This window comes from Sciurus carolinensis, chromosome 2 (assembly GCF_902686445.1).
Source record: "Sciurus carolinensis chromosome 2, mSciCar1.2, whole genome shotgun sequence".
In the NCBI taxonomy this organism is placed as follows: domain Eukaryota; kingdom Metazoa; phylum Chordata; class Mammalia; order Rodentia; family Sciuridae; genus Sciurus; species Sciurus carolinensis.
The window spans coordinates 120,082,226-120,103,485 of NC_062214.1; the positions used below are offsets into that span (position 1 = coordinate 120,082,226).

Here is a 21,260-nt window from a genome sequence, read left to right on the forward strand (position 1 = left end):
AAACACCCCCAGAATAACCCCTGCAATATTGACCACAAAGTCATGACTTGAGTCTACTCATTCTTCAGTCTTCTACATTTCAAGTGTTGGTAAATCTGCTGTAATTCCCCTGTTAAATCAGAGTTCATTTTGTTCTTGAAATTTATCAAATTCTCCCTCAGATAGTTGTGTTTCAATTTGAAATTCTGATCCCCATCAAAGACAGTTCCCATCCATCTAACCTACCTGGACCAACGTTGAAATTATCATGGACTTAGAAAACCATGAAATTCAGAGTTCTTGCCTTTGAATCCTTATCATTGCCTGGCATAAAAAGTCATATGTAATACCTCCATAGAGGGAAAGTAGCTAATTAGCAGCACTGAAAAGTTACTTAATGCTGTTGTAGAATCCTGGGATTGCCTTCTTGAGCACATTTGCCCAAGGGAATTGTTTCCAAGGACCACAGAAATTTGGTCACAGAATCAAACAGAAAAAGGGCCACTTGAGAGGAAATAGGAAAGAATAGGGATTGTGTGTGTGTGTGTGAAAATTACATATTTTTTAATCTTTTACCTGTTTGTTATTCTCATTTATGAGGGGAGAAATGACACACAAATGAAAATAAATAATTTCCAAAAAGCGAAAATAAAGCATATCATCTCCATAGGAAGGAATGGAGGGAGAGTAAAATAGGAACAATGTCCTTTCATGAAAATCTAAATGTGATCCATGCCCAGTAATAAAGGATAACTAAATTAGAGGTAGTAAGACGCACAGCTGTCTGGTCAACATTTATTTAGTTCTTTATTATGCATGAGATATGGAGAGATGAACAGGGCATCAGAAGAGCAACACAAGGGGATAGACTCAAAATGCTAGTGGAGCTGGGATACAGGAAATGACTATCAGTTTAACCTCTCATAGGTTAAGGTCTCTTTTTCTGTAAAAATAAAAAATCAACAGAACAGAAAACCTCTGGTTATATTTTATTTATTTACCCAAAAAGTATTCAGAGTCAATGAAAGGGTCATTAATAAACTATATAGAGTACTCTGTATCAATTTTCTATTGGTGCATAACAAAGTAGCTTACATCAGTAACATTTTACTTGCTCTTGAGTCTGCAATCCAGGCTAAGCTTAGCTGGGTAGTTCTTCCACTGGTCTCACTTGGGCTTCCCCAATGGTGTCAGTCACCTGGCAGCTTGACCTGGGTTGGAAAGTTAAAGATGGCCTCACTTGGGTTTAAGGTAGTCAGTGCAGCTTATAGACTGGGCCTTTCTTTCAAAGGAGTTATTGTCATTCAGCAGTTTTACCCAAGCTTCCTTATATGGTGGTGGGGAGTGCTACAAGAGGGCAAAAGTGGAAGCTGCAAAGCAACATGTGCCTAAGTTCCAGAACTTACAAAACATCGCTTTTGCTACATTCCATTGGTCAAAGCCAGGTACAAAACTGAGACAAATTTAAGTTAGAGAAATAGATTCCACCTGTTGGCAGAAAGAAGTATAAAATAGTGTAGCTATGTTTTTAAGCAACCAGAGATTCCATAACCACCCATTCAGTTAAAAAAAAACTTTGCTTTAGTGACCTGATGTATGTCTATCCAGAGCTCTAGGGTGGTATTATTCCAGCTTTTACTAACTCAAAGGAGCATCAGCTCTCTTCCATTCCTGTTTTTGTCTTATATTCAACTAATTTTTATAAAGTGATTTGCCTTATTTTCTTATTGAGTTTATATCTTGATACTGCATGCATCTCAACTCAGTCCCATGACCTCCTACGGGATTTTGTGCCCAGAGCTGAACAGTGTCTTGATTACCAAAGATGTTCAGCAACACTGAAATAGAGACACAGCTACTTAACTTGATTTGAAAGGAGCTTGAGGTCCTGTGAAAAGAAAATTCTCACCATCAACAAATGAGATTAGATTTATATAAACAAAGTTTATATAGACAATATAAACTCCAAAAGAGGGAAATTTGATACATCTAAGAAAATGTCTTGCCAGACACAATGGCACACCCTACAATTCCACCAACTCAGGAGACGGAGGCAGGAGGATCACAAGTTTGAGGCCTGCCTCAGCAACTTAACAAGGCCCTAAGCAACTTAGTAAGACCCTGTTTCAAAATAACAAATAAAAGGGACTGGGGATGTTAAGCATAAGATATCAAGCAGAATAAGCCACACTAAGCAACAAGACCTGGTGACAGAACAGGCAGTAACAGAGCAAAAGTGTGCATGACCACCTTCTGAAACAGCCTTTCTGTCCCTCCCCATGCAGCCCCAGACTCTTACAATTTTCTGTACTCTTGGAGAATGGTTAGGCTGTGATAGAAAGAAAAGTCTTGTGAAACTAGGCACTCAAAACTGAAAAGGGCAAAAGGAGAAGCAAAAATCAAGCAAAGAGCTGACAGTCCAGTGCAGTCAACAAGGTTTCAGGCAGCATGACATGGGCAGCTCACAGCTAGCAGCTTGAGATGTGGGCAATGGCTTAAGTAACCCTAACCGTGTGTCACAGATGGTTTGTGTCCTCAAAGAAGAACAGCTACGCCATGGCCAGTGGCAGTGCTGATTATGTTCAAATGTGCGGGGAAGCATAACATTTGTTAAAATGTTGAACAACTAGATAAATAGTTTTGCTTACTCCAAGTATTATTCTTCATCTTTACCAACCCAAAGATATTCAAGGCCTAAGTTTACAAAATGAATGAATCAGCATGGGGAAGGTTTTACTTACAAAACCCTTCATTTACAGCCAAAAACATTTGTAGTCATCATTCACGTAAACACTATGAAGAAAGCATGCCAGTATCTTTTCATTTTAGATTTGATGTATTCCACCTACTTATACAACAGAGATACCTTATACAACAGAGATGCATGATTACTCTTTGTTATTATATGTGACAGTTATGATTATTAACTGTAGCCATAAAAATTCATCAGGATTTCAGGAAAAGTTCATTTCCTAATTGTAGACTCACTTTATAAATGATCATTCTATTATACTCAGTACACATTCATAGGATTTGTCTCTTCTTTCATAATAAATCTCAAATTTATCAATATTGAAGCATCTGCATGGCTACAACTCTAGGTAAATATACTACCAATTTTCACCTACTTTACTACAAAAGCCTCCTAAACAGGTCTTATTTTTTTTCTACTCTTACTTCCTTAAATCATTTCTTCAGGGCTAGAGATGTGGCTCAGTGGTATGGCATAGCCTGGCACCCATAAGGCCCCAGGTTGGATCCCCAGCACAGAAAAAAAATAAAAGTACTCTGTTCTCCAGATAGAAGTCAGAGTGGTATTCTCAGTTGACAACAGCATCTTATCATTCCTCTGCTTGAAACCTTTCAGTGGTTTCCAATAACAGCATAGAGTTGAAAGGGGGACGGATATATGAAAAGATAAAGTTCAAGACTAAATAAGGGCCAGATGATGAAGAGATTTATAGCCATGGTAATGAGCTTAAACCTTCTCCTGAAGGTTATAAGGAGGCACTGGAGTTGTAGCAAGGTGTGATATGGTAATATCTGTACTATAGGAAGAAAAATTTAGGGGCAGAGCCAACATTATAAGATGTACTTGCATCATAACACTACATGATATTTCATTAATATGTACAATTTTCATACTTTTATTATCATTTTGAAAATGTTCAAATCTTTAAAAAAAAAAAAAAACTTTGATTCCAGCAGGTAATATCATCTCAGATCTATGGGTTTCGTGCTCCATCGGTATGCACAGGCTGACCTGAACACAAAGATGACCATAACTCATGTCCCACCCTTCACGGCAGCTAAAAGGATATAACTCCCATAACAGATAAGCTATTAAAATGATAAAGTTATTTTTTCCTCTGCAAGTTATACTTTTTTTTTTTTACTTCTAAAGTGAATGTGGTGAAACATGCTAGTAATCCCAGCTACGTGGGAGGCTGAGGCTGATGCTGAGGCTGAGGCTGAGGCTGGAGGGTACCAAGTTTAATTCCAACCTGAGCAACACAGCAAGACCCTATCACAAAAATAAAATGAATTAAGTTGGGCATGGTGGTTCACACCAATAATCCCAATGACTCTGCAGACTGAGGCAGGAGGATTGCAAGTTCCAACCTGAGCAACTTAGTGAGAACCTAAACAATTTGGCAAGACCCATCTCAAAACAAATTCAAAAGGGGACTGGGTATGTGGCTTAGTGGTTAAGCATCCCTGGGTTCAATCCCCAGTTACCCACCCCAGTTACCCAAAAAGAAAAGAAATAAAGAAATAATAGTGCCTGCTCCATAGAATTGTTGTAAGGAACCAATAAGTTTGTATATGGAAAACATTCATTAAGTGTACCACTACTGATAATGAAGATGAGAGGGAGCATTCTACAGATCACTCAGCCTTCATTCCTAAGAATGCTCATCAAAAGAACTCTGACAATGTGACATGCTGATTTTACAGGAGAGTCTAAAAGATATTTCTAATTATACTGGTCACGCCAAAATATCTCCAAATGCTTTTAGAATAAATCCAAAGCCCTCTTGCCACAATCAAGACTCTGAAACTATAATTTGCAAGACACAAGTTGCCAGACTTGCCATCATTTATAAGAGTATGTTCATATATATCTGATTTTAAATCAATTAACAGGTAGACAGAAATTCAGTTTGATCATTTAACTACTATAAGGGTAAGTCATACAATGCATTAATGGTGAACTCACCTTCACCACCACTGCTTTACTATTGATGGAAATCATCGCTAAGTCAAATTTGTCTTTAGTTCATTTCCACTGTGAAGTTGCCACATGTACAGGTAATTGTGCCTGCACCTCAGAAGTCATTCTAACTTCAAGTTAGACCCTTCAAGTTCACCCCCTACCGTGTCATAAAAGCGATGTTAGAAGAAATCTTTCATGTTGCTCTCATGCTCATGTTTCTCCCTTTGCCTGTTCCTACTCTTAGTCCCAGCTGCCAACTACAACTGTACAGCCTCTGCCCACCCCTCAACCCCATCTCTGTGGCTGTGATGCAGCAGAAGAGCACCTTCAGAGCTCATGGGTCAGGCCTGCCCTGGCACAGTGTCCCACGCCTTCAAATGGTGCTCACCTGGCAAGAAATGCCTCTCACAGCTAGATGGCAACCTCCTGTGCAAATGTACCTTCCTCCCCAGCTTTATTGACGTATAATGGAGAAAGGAATGTTGTATATGCTCAAGGTACACAATGGGATGTCTTGATAAAGGTATCTACATAATGAAATGATTACCACAGTCAAGTTAGTCACCACATCCATCACCTCACATAGTTACCATTTTTAATTTTTTTACTTGTTCTAATTAATTATACATGAAATAAAATAGTTACCTTTATTGCTGTTGGGAATAAATAAGATCCACTCTCAGAAAATTTTCAAGGGTACAATACATCACTATTAACCATATTCACCATGCTGAATATTCAGGAACCAGGACATATTCATCTTCCTCCTCAACTTTCAATAACAAGCTTAACTCTCTCTTCTGAGACTTCTAAGCAGAGCAGTTCATCTCCTCCTTTATGCCTACACCTCATTATAGATTTAGACATTAATAGATGCAGAGATAGACATACATGGATAGATATGCATTGCATATGGCATTAATATGCTGTATTGCATAATTTGTTTCCTATCCCTCTCCTTCACTAGGCAGAGATATCCCAGAAATTTATAATTGTATATTTTTCTTATTATTATTTCCATCCCTAACTGGCACATAACAAGTTATTCTGAATCTTACTTAATTCCTGTAGACATTGATAATTGGACTAATTCTCACCTTTTGATTACATTCCAAATTTCTGCATCCACTGTGCCTTAAAGAGAGAGAATGGGCTACCCAGAGGGCTCCAGTGTGGGCGACTCTCTGGCAGTCATTTCCAGCTGTGAACCAAACACTCATGAAAATTGGCTCATTCTTTGCCACTGATGAGTGGACTAATTTAAATTCTGATTCTATGAGAATGAGGAAACCCCACGAAGTGTTCACTTGGGCTTCAAACTTTTCTTCAAATGGCATGACTTGATCATGGACTAAGTATCTACAAGGGGTAGACAGCACACTACCTCCACTTATGCATAATGATGTTTGGATAGGAAAACCCTATACATTTATTTTAGACATATAATGTGGCGAGCCGCCTTGCCACCATGATAAGATGGCGCTGGCTTCCTGAAGTGCTTTCTAGGTAAACAAGCCCATATTTGGTTGAGCTAACTGTTGCAAATGGGAGCACCTATGAACACAGGCCAAGTGGCAGGAGTAGATTGGCTATTGCAAGAGTATAAAAGTGTATGAATTTGGCTCAAGAGGAAGAAGAAGAAAAACCATGGTTTTATAATAATAAGGTCCTTATTAAATTGCTGAAGGAAGATTCCTGTGTCGTGCTTTCTTGCGGGCGAGGGACACGACAAGTGGTGCCGAAACCCGGGAGTCAGAACTTTCAGTGGTCAGGGGGTGCACCGGTAAGTACCACAGGTAAGTGGGGTCCACACATAGTGGGGCGCTCCTCTGTATAAAGAGAGAGAGCGGGAATCGACCTTGCATAGTCGATTAACAAAGATAAATTCAACCGACTTTGTGTAGTCGGTCAGCAAAGATAAATTCAACCGACTTTGTGTAGTCGGTCAGCAAAGATAAATACAACCTACTTTGCATAGTCGGTCAACAAAGAACGATATTTTGTTTTCGCTTTCATTCTGCTTGTTCTGAATGCTGCTTTCATTATGGGCAATTCTCCATCTAGTTCATTAGTACAGCCTTTAGATTTTTTGTTGCGCTCTAAAGAGCTCAAGGTTAAACGCAGTACTTTAGAAACATTCCTTGTAAGAATTGATAAAGCAGCCCCATGGTTTGCTGATTCCTACTAGCTGGGATAAGTTGGGAAAAGATTTGGATTTCCTTCAGGAGCAGGGACAATTGGAGAAAGGAGTGATACCACTATGGAAATTAATAAAAGGATGTATTCTTAATGGTAGATGTCAGGAAGCTATTCATAAAGGACAGGCAGTTCTTGAACAACTACATGAGGAGAAGTCCGAGGATTCTATGAGTACTTCCAGTAAACATAGTGCAGGAGAGCAGGTTTATGGAACTATTCCAAAGAGGAGACTGTACCCAGATTTAAAAGCCCTTAGAACACCAGAAGAAACAGGGGAGTCAGAATCAGACGGTGATGAGAAAGTGAAAGAGCTAACGCAGCACTTACGGAAGGTGAAGATAAAAGAAGGGGGAACTAAGAGGCAAAAAGATTTTAGACAAAAGGACTATGAGGAAGAACAGAAGCCAACTCTAGCCTATGATCCTCCCCCGTATGTGAGAGGGGTTCCGAGCATGGGTAGAACTTTTAACTCTGCAGCTTGGAGGGCTGCCCATGTAGAGTTGAGGTTTGCCTGTCCTGTATTCCAGGACAATGATGGGGGAAGACATCAGGAACCCATAGAATTTAAAACGATAAAGAATGTAGCAGAATCTGTCTGCACTTATGGTGTGGATGCTGCTTTTACTATTGCCCAAATAGAGGGGCTCAATAGATTCTGCATGACCCCCTCGGAGTGGACCAGTTTAGTGAAAGCTTGTGTTTCCCCAGGTAAATATTTAGACTGGAGAGCCTTCGTGTTAGAGGGGGCCAATGAACAGGCTGCACGCAACCAAGCTATGGGCAAACCTGCCTGGGATGTGGATATGCTTCTAGGGCAGGGTAGATTTGCCAATCAGCAAACAGGCTTTCTATTAGAGGTTTATGAACAAATTAATAAGATCTGCATTGCTGCCTGGAAAGCACTTCCTAATAAAGGAGAAGTGCGAGGTAACTTAACAAAAATTGTCCAAGGCCCCACAGAAGCTTTTTCAGATTTCGTGGCTAGAATGGTAGATGCAGCAGGGAAGATCTTCGGGGATGCTGATGTAGCTATGCCTTTAATTAAACAATTAGTATATGAACAATGTACAAGAGAATGCAGAAATGCTATTAATCCATTTAAAAGCAAAGACATAGAGGCATGGATGAAAGCTTGTAGAGAAATAGGTGGCCCATTAACAAATGCAGGCTTAGCCGCTGCCTTCCTTCGCATGGAAGGACTATTAAAGGCTTTATTAAAGGCTAATGGAGAACCTTTAGAGGTTTCCTCAGCTAGGAAGTTTTTAAAAACTGTAGAAGACAAAGCCCCTTGGTTTTTAGATAAGGGCTTGTTGGATCAAGAGAAACTATCACAAGAGACAGAAAAAGGCCCCCCTCCTGATCCCTTCCACACAGCTCCATGGCCACCTAGGGAGGGAACACCCATGTCCTTGAAGCAGTCCTCCCCCTAGGCAGAGATCTCAGCAGCTCCATTCCTCAAAAGTAGTAAGAAATAATGTTTTGTGATTTTCTGCATTCAAACCTAACCTGATTTCTCAACCATGAAGAAAAAGGGTTAAAAAGTCCTGGGTGATCCTCCCTCCCCCCTGCCTGGCCTTGCTGAAGCCTGCATTGGAATGTAAACTGCAACAGTCTCAGCGGGAAAGGGGGGTAACCTGAAGATAAGAAAAAGAAAACAAAAGGGTGTCTGTTTTAAACTTCTGGATTGCTACACAGAATTAACTCATTTTCCAGGATTCTTGTTTTGTTTTGTTTTTCTTTAATGATGTATTTTTGAGCTCATAATTTTGATCTTGCATACCTAGGTTAATAATTTTTTTCTTTTTGATCAGTTCTATTTTTTATTCAACTAAAGTTTTTGAACATCTGTTACATTGCAATGGAGATTCACCTATAAAGTTACAAGGCCTTTGATTTTGTGTTATTTCTATGTCGTGCTGTCTGGTGTCATGTCTTGTCTGCATCAAAACTGAGTGCTCCTAAAATTAAAATTTAAAAATGGATCCAAATACTTTTATTCATGTGATTTAAAAAAGGTTCAATTTAAATTGAGTAAACTAATAAAAGTGAAATGTCTTTAAAAATAACTTGCAAGTCTCTAGGTGGTCAAACTAATGGAATGTTGATGTTAAACAATGTCTAATATCAATTGTTTCTAGGGCTTTTCTTCAACAGGAAAGAGACAGCAAATACTGTTCAGGACACCTGCCTGCTTTCTTGGTTTTTACAGAATAATTAAATTAGAGTTAACATATATGGGATTACTTAAATGTGTTTGTAGAGACATCTGATTAATTTACAAAATTAAAATGCTAATTGTTAAATAACATCAAGTACTCTTAACTCCTTAAATTCCATGGAGTATCATACTTAAACATTATTGGTGTTTTCATAGGTTGGTAAATAAAAAGGGTTTAAACTTGCTTTGTGTCATCGCTAAACTAGAAACAAGGTTACTAACAGTTATGTCTTAACAAGTGCAATTCTATATACAAAGGGTTCTAAAGGTTTCAACTGTGTTTCAATTAGAGTACTATAAACAACAAAATATTTAATCTTATTAAAATAGAGCAATTTATCTAAATTCAGAAATTTCATAAGAGTTGTTTCAGAATGTGAACAAAAAGGGGTCAACAGATAGGAAAGAGAAAATAAAAGGGGTCTGGGTATGGAAATATATTTAGTAAAAGGGAAAAGGAAATGTTTCTGGGTAAGAAAGTGCTTGTGTGATGAAATACATGAGGGTCTAAGTAAGTGCTAAGAAAGTCTATGTAAGTAAAGGGCAAATTTCAACATGTTTGTGTGAAACTGAGTTGGTTGTGTGTATGTGAGACAGCTAAAGCTATTAAAGGTTTTTCCTAAGGTGAAATACTAATGTTCTGATATAAACCAAAGTTTAATCTACATGGTAAAATGACATGGTAAAATGGCAAGGATTTCTTAGAAACACTAATTTACTCTTCACTTTGTGTCTATTAAGTTTTATTCTTTAGAACAATTAGTCTTAAAAATTGGGGTGTATACAATTATGGTTAAACAACTGTTAAAGTATTGTACTGTGTTACAGAGTCTACATTTTTCTTAAGAAACTAAATTTAGTAAGAAAAAAGTGTCAAGGTAATTGTGAAATGGTTTCTAGTTGTATATGAAATGTGTTCATATTTTTCAGGTACACAAGTTTTAAAGCAAGGAATTTATTAAGCTCTGTTATTCTCCAGATTAAACTTGTCTGTAATGGTAATCTTAAACTTATAAAGAGTAAATTTTAATTAGGGATTTATTTCTATCATTTAATGTTCTATTATAGGACCTGCTATCAATGGGGTACGTGTAAAATTTGTTACTTTTTACATTGAAATAAAGAACTTCAAATATAAATGTATTTATAAAAGTTAGAGCCTGACTTGTTTAAAGGTTAATTTTGTGAAACATAAAGGTATTTTGCCACTTTATCACACAAAAGGAGAGTTAAAAAACTCTCTCAGCCTTTCTTTAATTCATGTTTTAGATACAATGTTAAATTATGTTAATTATAAAGTTTATATAGACTCAGGAAACAGCATATGTAGACTACTTAATGATATTTAAGGAAGAAGCAAAGATCAACATCAAAATTAGAACACTTAAGATTTGTAAGGAGCCATGCCTTACCTGAGATAAGGCTCTGCCTCCCACCTTACTGCATGTTAAAGTGACTCCAAAATAAGTCAGACTTCAGCTTATTTAAAGTTATAATCAAAAGATTGTGTTTTTTTGTTGTAAAATTACTATGATCTCAAATAGGGAATATAATGTGGTTCTCAGTCAAAATTCAAAATAGCTATTATACAAGCAGAATATATTTTTACTCTTACTTATTTCATTTTGTAAAACTGTTACCTATTAATGTTTTGTAGAAGTAGCTGCTTCAAGAACACGCAACCTAGGTAACTTGTGATAATAAGCCATCACCTAACAAATAGTGGTAACAGATACCAGAACAAATAGTGGTAACTTCCAGAACTAATGCAGACTCCAGTTAGATAAAAGGGTAAATAACTGTAAAGTTATGGACATTAAAGTTAAAGCCCAGTACTCTTACTTTATGACTAGTGAGACTGGCTTGCTGGATGATTAAGATCAAACTTAGAGATTGGAGTACAGAAGGCAAGATACACCAGTATTTGGATCTTTTGCCCTCAGTCAGCCTGAACCCAGGGAATAAGAGGACTTCTCTAAGGAGCACTTAAGGTGTTGTAAACTGTAGGTGCCATCAATCCTAACAACAAAGTTTCATCCTTTTTTACTCAGTTACAAAATTTGATTTTGGGCCATTCTGCACCCTTTTATCCTGTACATATAAGAGCTCATACATCTCTCCCTGGACCTATTGTTGAAGGAAACGCAAGGGCATATGCGCAATTTGTTTTCTTTCTTCTCTTGACAGTGCTCGAGACTTTCATAATAAGTTTCATGTTAACTCCCAAACACTTCATAAGCGCTTCTCTATTCCTCGAGCAAAAGCGAGACAGATTGTCTTAGATTGTTCTCATTGTGTTCCATTTCATCATCTCCCTTCTTTTGATGTTAACCCCTGAGGCTCGCGACCTCTTACGATTTGGCAAATGGATGTAACTCATATTGCAGAGTTTGGTTCCCTAAAATATGTTCATGTCTCAATAGATACTTTTTCTGGAGTTATGCATGCCTCTGCTTTGGCAGGAGAAAAAGGCCATCATGTCATCTCCCATTACCTAGAGGCTTGGGCCGCCTGGGGCCTTCCATGCTCCTTGAAGACAGATAATGGGCCAGCGTACACTGGTCAACAATTCACCTCTCTCTGCTCCACTATGGGAGTGCAACTGACTCATGGCTTACCTTACAACCCCCAAGGTCAGGGAATCATGGAGAAAGCTCATAAAATGATTAAAGAACTTTTGCAAAGACAAAAAGGGGGAATAGGAGCAAGCTGTACTCCTAAAGAGCGTTTGTCTTTGGCTCTTTTTACCATTAATTTTTTAACTTTGGATGCACATGATAATTCTACGGCTGACAGACATTGTTCGCCGCCTGCCCCCCCTTTTTCTATTTCTATTATCAAACAGTTCAGAAGTGATTTTAAATTGTTCTAATGACAATATTACCTGCCTGCTTTCAGAGTGTTGGAACGGTAGTGAATCTGTTGCTGTGATTGTAAAAGTACCCACCTTTGTACCTGTCCCAGTGGAGGTCAATCCAGATAATTTTCCGTTGGTGAACCTCTTCAGAGAAAAGAGAGACTTTGGCATTACCGCAGCCATAATAACTGCTATTGCTGTCTCTGCTGTTGCAGCCACTACCACTGCTCTAGCCATGACCAATCAAGTTCAAACAGCACAAACCATTAATCAAGTCATACAGCAAACTGCACAGGTGCTAGAATCCCAGGACCGCGTCAACAGACATATCCTATCAGGGATCTTGGCGGCGAATCAAAGGATAGATTTACTACAAGTACAGTTGGATGAACTTTTCAACATTGCACAAGTTGGATGCATTGGGAATCATAAACACATGTGTATAACTCCAGTAAGATATGAAGAAGCAAAGAATCAAAGCCACTTGATTTCCGCCTTTCTTGCAGGCAACTGGTCCCTAGAAGTTGAGAAGATGATGAATCAACAATTATTGCAGATTGCGATTTTAAATGACACTCGTGTTGAGCCTGTTACTTTGAGTCAGTTCTCTAACTGGCTCACCTCTGCCTTTAGTTATTTTAAAGAATGGGTTGGTGTGGGGATCTTTGGATGTATTTGTTTTGCAGGCATTTGCCTTTGCCTTTGGTTTATTTGCAAGCTAAGAGTGCGTCAAGCACGTGAAAAGGCGGTGTTAATTCAAGCTGTGTTAGCCATTGAACAAGGGGTGTCACCTTCTGTGTGGTTGGTTAATCTGGCACGGGAATAAGTGACATTTTTAATATATCTCTGTTAGAGTTAGAATTATCATTTATGCTAGGTGTCTGCAGAGTACTGCTGTAATTATTATGTACTTTTCTTTGAGGACTGTGAATTTACATCCTAGGGATTTCTTGTACTAATTAAAGCTTCAATTACCTTGTAACTTCCACCTTTAATCTTGAGCTATAACAATAATGTTAGAGGAGAGAACTGTTACTGTATGCCTTGTGTTCATTATGGTGCCCCTGTATTGTGCAGCGTTGGCAAGAAAAGTAATGTGTTTTCCTACCTCAGGCCTTTGCAGTTGCGTAAGCTGGATAAGCTCCCCCTAGTATGGTTTTCCATACCGCTATGTCTTCATGGACACAGGATGCGAGGCAAAGCACTGCACTTGAGAGTTTTATTTTTGAACCTCAGGGAAGGCATGCCCTATTGCATGTGGGTTTGATGTCCACGTCCCACCCTACAAAAAAAGGCATCGGCTTAGGTGATATTAGGCCCGGAGAAGGTGCCACTCTGGGACTGACGTTCACTATTTGCCACTTTTGCACAGTAGGATAGGGCCTCTACCTTCACCTGTGTTCATAAAATAAAGAAGGGGGAGCTGTGGCGAGCCGCCTTGCCACCATGATAAGATGGCGCTGGCTTCCTGAAGTGCTTTCTAGGTAAACAAGCCCATATTTGGTTGAGCTAACTGTTGCAAATGGGAGCACCTATGAACACAGGCCAAGTGGTAGGAGTAGATTGGCTATTGCAAGAGTATAAAAGTGTATGAATTTGGCTCAAGAGGAAGAAGAAGAAAAACCATGGTTTTATAATAATAAGGTCCTTATTAAATTGCTGAAGGAAGATTCCTGTGTCGTGCTTTCTTGCGGGCGAGGGACACGACAATATAAATGTGATGAATTATTACATAAATTACCTCTAAATCTTAACCTATTTTAATAACAAATACATGGATATTTTAATGATATATTAAAATGACAGAACATAAATTTCAGATATCACGTTTTGGAGCCCAGCAGAGTGGCATATGCCTATAATCCCGCGACTAGAGAGGCTGAAGCAGGGGGATCACAAGTTCAAAGTCAGCCTCAGAAATGTAGTGAGACCCAAAGCAACTTAATGACACCCTGTCCCAAATTTTTAAAAATTAAATTAAATTAAAAGTTTGGGGATGTGGCTCAGTTGTTAAGTGCACCTGGGTTCAATCCTCAATACCAAAAAAAAAAAATCAAACAGCATATTTTATTGAGTTGATGCATATTTTATCTTGAGCATTTTATGCTGTTAAGTAAAGAGAAAAATGTTTAGATTTTAGAAGTACAGTTGAAAGGACCCACCATCCTGGGAGGTAGTATAATATGGTGATTCAAAGGTGAGATGCTGAAGCGGAAACCACCTCAATTTATATCTTTGCTCCATCACTTAGCAACTGCATGTACCTAAACTTATGCTAAATATTTCTGTGCCTCCTATTACCTAAGCTGTGAAAAAAAAATGAAATATTATCTAACTGACTGCTGTTGGAATGTGTGTAGGCAACCTAGGATGTTACCTGCTACATCGTAAGTGTTCAATGAATGTTGATGGTCCTGTCAATGTTGGTGGTGATACTGCTGATTGGCAGCAGTGGTGGAGCTGGTGGTATTTGCATGAGAACAAATGGGCTTTAAATATCTTGTGAGAATACCGACAGATGAGAAAGAAGTAGTGACGGTTTCAATTAGGTTTGCTTGCTAAAGGCAAACAGAATGTTGATTAAACTGACCTGAACTTTATTTGGAATGAATGCACATCTACGTTCCCAACCACCAAACAGAAAAGTGAGAGAATCGCATGACTTTTGTTACATTGATACACAAAGAGGGCTATTGTGAGATTATCAGGAGAAACAGAAGTATAAACAAAGTTAACAAAAGGGAAAAGGAACAGTTTCATCCATTGACAACGCTTACCCAATGTCTAATTTTACCAAAAAGAAATATCGCTCACCTGTGATCCCAAGGGATTGGGAGACTGAGGCAGGAGGACTGCAAGTACAAGGCCCTAACTAAGCAACTTGGTGAGACCCTGTCTCAAAATTAAAAATAAAAATGGCTGGGGATGGTGGTAAAGCACTCCTGGGTTCCATTCCCAGTGCCAAAAAAAAATGAAATCACAAACATTCAGGGATATGGATGTAAATGTAACATTTTTCTAGATTCCTTAAAATAAGTTGATATTAGTATCATATCATAAATATTAGATTATAAATCAGTAAATGAGTTTGCTAATAACAAACTTTCTCTGTGCCTTATATTATCTTTAGGTCCCAAAATTTCTAAAGTACCCCAGCTGTTCAGTCATGGAAACCACAATTCACCAACAGAAGCATACAAAGGAATGCAGTAACATACACATCCAAAATTCTTGAAGCTTTTATCAGAAAACTGACAGATCTTGGTTCAATGAGAAAAGTGATGGTGAATGCCCTTTAGAGGATTTTCTCAATAGAAAAGCAATATGGACAGAGAATACTGGTTAATTGTGGAGATTTTTTGTAGGTGACATTAAAATGCTATGTATAAGGTATAATCCTGCAGTTATAAAATAACCAGGACTTAGTCCAGGAAGTTTATTATTGGGCTGCAAATAAAGAAGAAATTGGAAATGAAATGTGATCACATGAAACTGATAACAATTAAAAAAAGCAACAGCCTCATTTGTGTCATTTCTGCTTGGGATTAGAAACAAACTCAAAAGGAACCGAGGAGCAGTCTGGTAGCAGAAAGTTCAGGAACTCAAATCAACAAGTGACCTTAGATATATTCTCAATTTTTTTAATCTAAAAGCAAGCAGACCTGATTTTCACCTGATTTATCATGGGACAAATGATCTCTCAAACTACAGTTCTAAAATTCCATGATTCTATTATAGAACCAAAAGTTACAGAGGTAGGCAAGCAGATACTAAAGAAAGGGAGGAAGGGAAGAAAAAAACAACTACTTAGTCGTTATGGCAATTTGGTAGATAGTTTGAGCAAATACCATTAACCAATTCAAAACAGGGAAAGCATACAGTGAAAAGGAGAAATACACTATTCCAACACTAAATAATTAAATGCACTGCTTGGCACCTTTTGAGGTATAAGAATATTGGCAGTAGTGCAATAAAGGTGAAAATCAGCTTTGGTTTGAAACATTTTACATTGAAATATAAGGAGAATGAGCAGAAAGCATTTCTAAGTTATGTTTAAAAAGCATCCAAGTAAAAATACTGTGTAGTTATCTTGAATATTAAATGATTTAGATTTATCATCCAACTCAGGTCTGAAGCACGAGAAGCTCCCGTCCCCTTACTTGGTGAGGGTACTAGGGATACACAATAGCACGGTAACACACCTAAATGTAACCTAGTGCACTGCATTAAGAGAGATCAAAAATTTCAATGACTTTATTTTTCCAATCATCATCGAGGACAGAGTTGTATTTTGGTTTATCTTTAGAGTGTTTAGGACATCTTCCTGTAACCCACAATCTGATAGAACAGTTTCCACATTGCTGCCTTCATCTCCTTGTTCCTGAATGTGTAGAACACTGGATTCAGAAAAGGAGTGAGAACTGCATTAAAGATAGCAAGAAATTTGTCCACGTGAGATGAAGGGAAAGGCCAGGTGTAGAAGAAGATTAATGGTCCAAAGAATAAAACTACCACCATGACATGAGCTGATAAAGTGGAGAGGGCCTTGGATAAACCACCTGAGGAGTATATCCAAACAGTAACCAGAATGAAGATGTAAGAAAGGATCAGTATAAAGAAGGACCCCACAGAAATGAGTCCACTGTTGGCTGTGACCATGAACTCCAGGCTATTGGTCTTCATGCAAGCAAGTTTAATGAGCTGAGGGAGATCACAGTAAAAGCTGTCCAGTACATTCGGACCACAGAAGGGCAGGTCTACAACAAAAGCCTATTGGGCCACTGCGTGGATGAGGCCAAGTATCCAGGCAACAGCCAAAATTAAAATGCACATTCGTGGGCTCATGATGGTCAGGTAGTGCAGAGGCTTGCATATGGTCACATACCTGTCAAAGGCCATGGCTATGAGCTGCACCATTTCTGTGCCCCCAATAGCATGAATAAAGAAGATCTGAGCTATACAACCCCTAAAAGAGATTGCTTTGTGTTTTCTAAAAAGGTCATAAATCATTTTGGGGGCTGCAATAGAGCAGACTCCCAGATCAAGAAATGAGAGATTTGCCAGCAGAAGTACATGGGGGAGTGTAGGTTAGAGTCAAAAGTCACAGAGAACACAATGAGGAGGTTTCCCATAAGACTTGACAAGTAGAACACAGAAGAAAAGAGGAAAAGGAGGAGCTGAATCTCCCAAGAGTTGGAAAGTCCCAGGAACACAAACTCGGACACCACAGAGTGGTTGGCTCCATCCATTGTCTCAGAGAGCAGAACTGTCTCAAACATTACCTGAAAGAGAAAGGAAAGTAACAAAAAAAGTAATCAAGCTTTGTGGAGAGTCAAAACTACATGAGTTTCAACTTATAAGGAAAAACAACTTGTTTTTGCAGCTTCTAACTTCTAGACTCCCTAAAATTCTCCACATTTGAAAAAGAGATTAGGCAAAAAAAATTATGAATCACAAGATTATGGGAGGATTAGGAATTCTCTGCAATAATATGATGAGGGGGAAAGGAAATGGAAATGAACTCTGATTTCTTCCTCACAGTTTATTACTCCTGCTTATGTAGTTCCCAAGCCTCCAGCAATTTCTTATAGCCTTGATTTTCCTCACCTCTTTACTCTCACTCTCCTTAATACTCTCTCATGGTTAGCTTCATGTTTTGACACATCATATTCCCTTTTTCCTCATGAGGGAGGAGATAATGTAGAAGCCCTAAAGTTTCCCACTTTGGTCGCTCAGTCCAAGGCGTAGAGGGATTACACAGCCTGGGCTATGACAGCATTCTGGTAAAGTGCAAGGTCAGAAAAGAGATTCATGATGCAGAATCTAAACCTGGATGCAGTAAAAACAAGGTAACAAACAAAAATACACAAGAATGATTCTTGTAGATCACCATCATGCCACATTAACTATCCAGGGTTCCAGGAATGATGGAAAGCCCTTCAGACTTCAAATCAAAAGAATGTGAACAAGTCCTACCCTGACCTGAGGGAACTCAAGTGCTCAAGTTCTTTCTCCCATCCCTCCAAACTCAACTCACTTCTTGAACCCAGTTTGATCATCTGTGAAATAAAGGGGCTGAGGCAGGTGATGTTAAGGAATCCTTTCAAGTGTAACTTTTCTATTATTTTATCATTCAGTGCTAGTCTAGTATGTAATGGAGCTCACCACAATGTTGATAGTCTCTTCATTCCACTGCTACTATATTGGCATCTTTTCCCTTATTTGCAGTTGGTTGTATCTCATATTCCTCAGAAAGCCCTCTCTTCAAATTAATCTCCCTCTTCTCTAATTCATTCTGTGACTCATTTAACAAGATTGCAAATATGCTGTATAATTTATTTTCATTTATTGGAATCAATTTAAATCAATCAACAAACATCTTTTAGAAGCCCATCATGTCCAGTGCACACTCTGAACTTCCTGAAGTACCATTTAAGACTTTTGCACTAATAAATAATAAAATAAACTATTTTAAAATGTCAAAACAAAGGCCCAGCATGGTAGCACACACCTGTAATCCCAGCAATTTTGGTGATTGAAGCAGGAGGATCACAAGTTCAAAGCCAGCCTTCACAACTTAGCAAGTTCCTGTGCAACTTAGTGAGACCCTATCTCAAAATTAAAAAAATTATGGAGGACTGGGGATGTAGCTCAGTGGTTAAACACTGCTGGGTTCAATCCTCAGGACAAAAATAAAAATGTCAAATGAGTAATATGATCATAGGATTTTTAAAACATAAAAGATACCCATGAATCTAGATGATTAGCTCTGTCTTGAGTACAAAATCATAACCTGTGCTGCAGTAAAAGAGATGGATCTAATCTAGTTCAACATACAGCATCATATCAAAGCTTAAAGAATTACCAAATCATTTCTCAAGTCTGGGGGAGTGATTACTAAAGATTTGATGAATCATGGGACTGGGGTCATAGCTCAGTGGTGCTTACCCAGCACGTTTGAGGCACTGGGTTTGATCCTCAGCACCACATAAAAATAAATAAGTAAAATAAATGTATTGTGTCCATCTACAACTCAAAAAATATTTTTAAAAAATTGCTGAATCACCCCCAGTCTACCACAATGGTTGTTGAGTTATCTATGGAAATAATGATTAAAAAACAAAAACAAAAATAGTGACTGCCATGTGCAAGACATTATAATTACCCCTTTACAGACACTATCTTGTTTGATATCTATGAAAACCATGAAAATGGGTATTATTGACTCCTTTTTATAGTTAACAGTAATTAAGATCAAGAAGAAGTGAGGTGCCAGATTAGGGAGTGGTAGACCTGATTTGATCCTCGTGGCTGCTCTCATCCAACAAGTAATAGACAGCTTTTCCTTATGACCTTCCAGTTGTTCCACATACCTTAGACCCTTTCTGGGTGCCCCGTGTTCTACTCTCAGCACACTGGGCAAATCTAAGTGAGAAAGAAGACAGATTTGTCCTCCAATGTTCACAGCATGAGGGTTTCTTAAGCTACTTCAAATGGATCCATGATTTTTTTTTCTGGTTCTTTAAATAAACATGGTAGGAGAATGCGAATCCATACACTACCTAAAGTTCAGAGCATCCTGATTGTGCTTTCAGAACCCTAATGTCTTGATCCCCAAAGAACCATTTAGCATTTCACTGAAGAGACTTAGTTCTTACCTTCTCTAGTGAGTGGATAAAGAAGCAAAGGCCCTCTGTCTCCATACCCCATAGAAGGCTCTCTCTTCACATTGATTATGCAAATCTCTCTTTTCTGTAATTCATTTTGTGACTCAATTAACATATCATTGCAAATATGCTGAATCATTTATTTTGTATTTATTATAATAATTTGTACTCAATCAATGAACATTTACTGGATGCCCATCATGCCCAATGGACACACTGAACTTATTGAAGTATTAAAATATTCACTTCCCTTAAGGCTTTTACATTTTTAGCACACCTACAACATGTCTCTATGTCAAAATGAACTCCAGAACTAGTGCAAGTAGGTTCTATTCACACCTCCAAGACTTTCTCCTTAACATTCTAGTCCCCTTTTTCTGACTTCAACCTCTAATTGATATCGATGTCTAAAAACCAAGAAAGAAATCCCAGTTTCTGTGTCCTTTCTCTTCTTGTTTTATTGATGCTTGCTCATTAAGCTCAGCTAAAGCTGCTTCCCTTGTGCAAGGTAATATTTAATTGATTTCTTTACAAAATAATACTGTCACTAGAAACATCCATTTAATAAAATTTGCCCTTAGGGACTTTAACACTGTGATACAATATCCCTAAGCTATTTCTGTATTTGCCATCTACTCATCTAAAGACCAAAGGTGTAACTCTTTCCAAAACCTAACCACATTCAACCTTCCCCTGGTCAGATCTAGCATTACTTTATGCAAAAACTCTATAAAACTGCTATTTTTGTAGGAAATAGAACTAATTGGAACACAGGGGAATACTGACCAAATGACACTGCAGAGACGGGATCACCAACTTGAGCCTTGGGATCACCAATATCTGTCCAAGGGAATTGTCACCAGAATCCTGGCAAGCCGATGGAGGAAGCTGTACGAGAGTCACAAAGAGGGAGTAGAGGGAGAGGAGATCAAAAATGTTAGGATATAAAAGACAAAACGTACTTAAATAAGAAGGTCAATCTAAGTGGCATCATAGTCTGAAAACTAAAGCAGAGATTATTTTCTTGTTTTCAAGAACCCATTGAGAACACAGATGAGCATACATTGAACCAGAATAAATTTTCAAAAACGGAAATGGTACATTCTTTAACACACTCTAATCACAATCTAAGAAAACTGAATTTGATAATCATGTCAACAAATAAGTTTAAATATTAAAAATTTGAACTCCTCCTAAGAATAACAAACAAGTAGGGAAAAAACTACAAAGATATTTTTGTGAAAATTGAGAAAACTTGAAAATGGATTGTATATTAGATGACATTAATGATTCGTTATATGTTTTGTTTGACAAAATAGTTATGATTTTAAAATATATGCCACCTTCTCCTCAGGGCATATCCAATATATATGAAGAACTCAAAAACTGGACACCAAAAAGCAATCCAATTAATAAATGAGCAAAAGAACTAAACAGACGTTTCTTAAAAGAGGAAATACAATTGACCAACAAATGTGAAAAATGTACAACATCTCTAGCTGTCAGGAAATGCAAATCAAAACTACACTGAGATTTCATCTCACTCCCATCAGAATGGCAATTATCAAGAATACAAAGTGTTGATGAGGATGTGGGAAAAAAGGTACATTCATATATATTTAG

The 21,260-nt window shown here is 38.0% G+C and overlaps 1 pseudogene; it reads right to left on the reverse strand.

Annotated features, from left to right (window-relative positions):
• Positions 1 to 16,281: 16,281 nt before the first annotated feature.
• On the reverse strand, positions 16,282 to 17,231 carry LOC124977617 (olfactory receptor 4F15-like; annotated as a pseudogene).
• Positions 17,232 to 21,260: the final 4,029 nt, after the last annotated feature.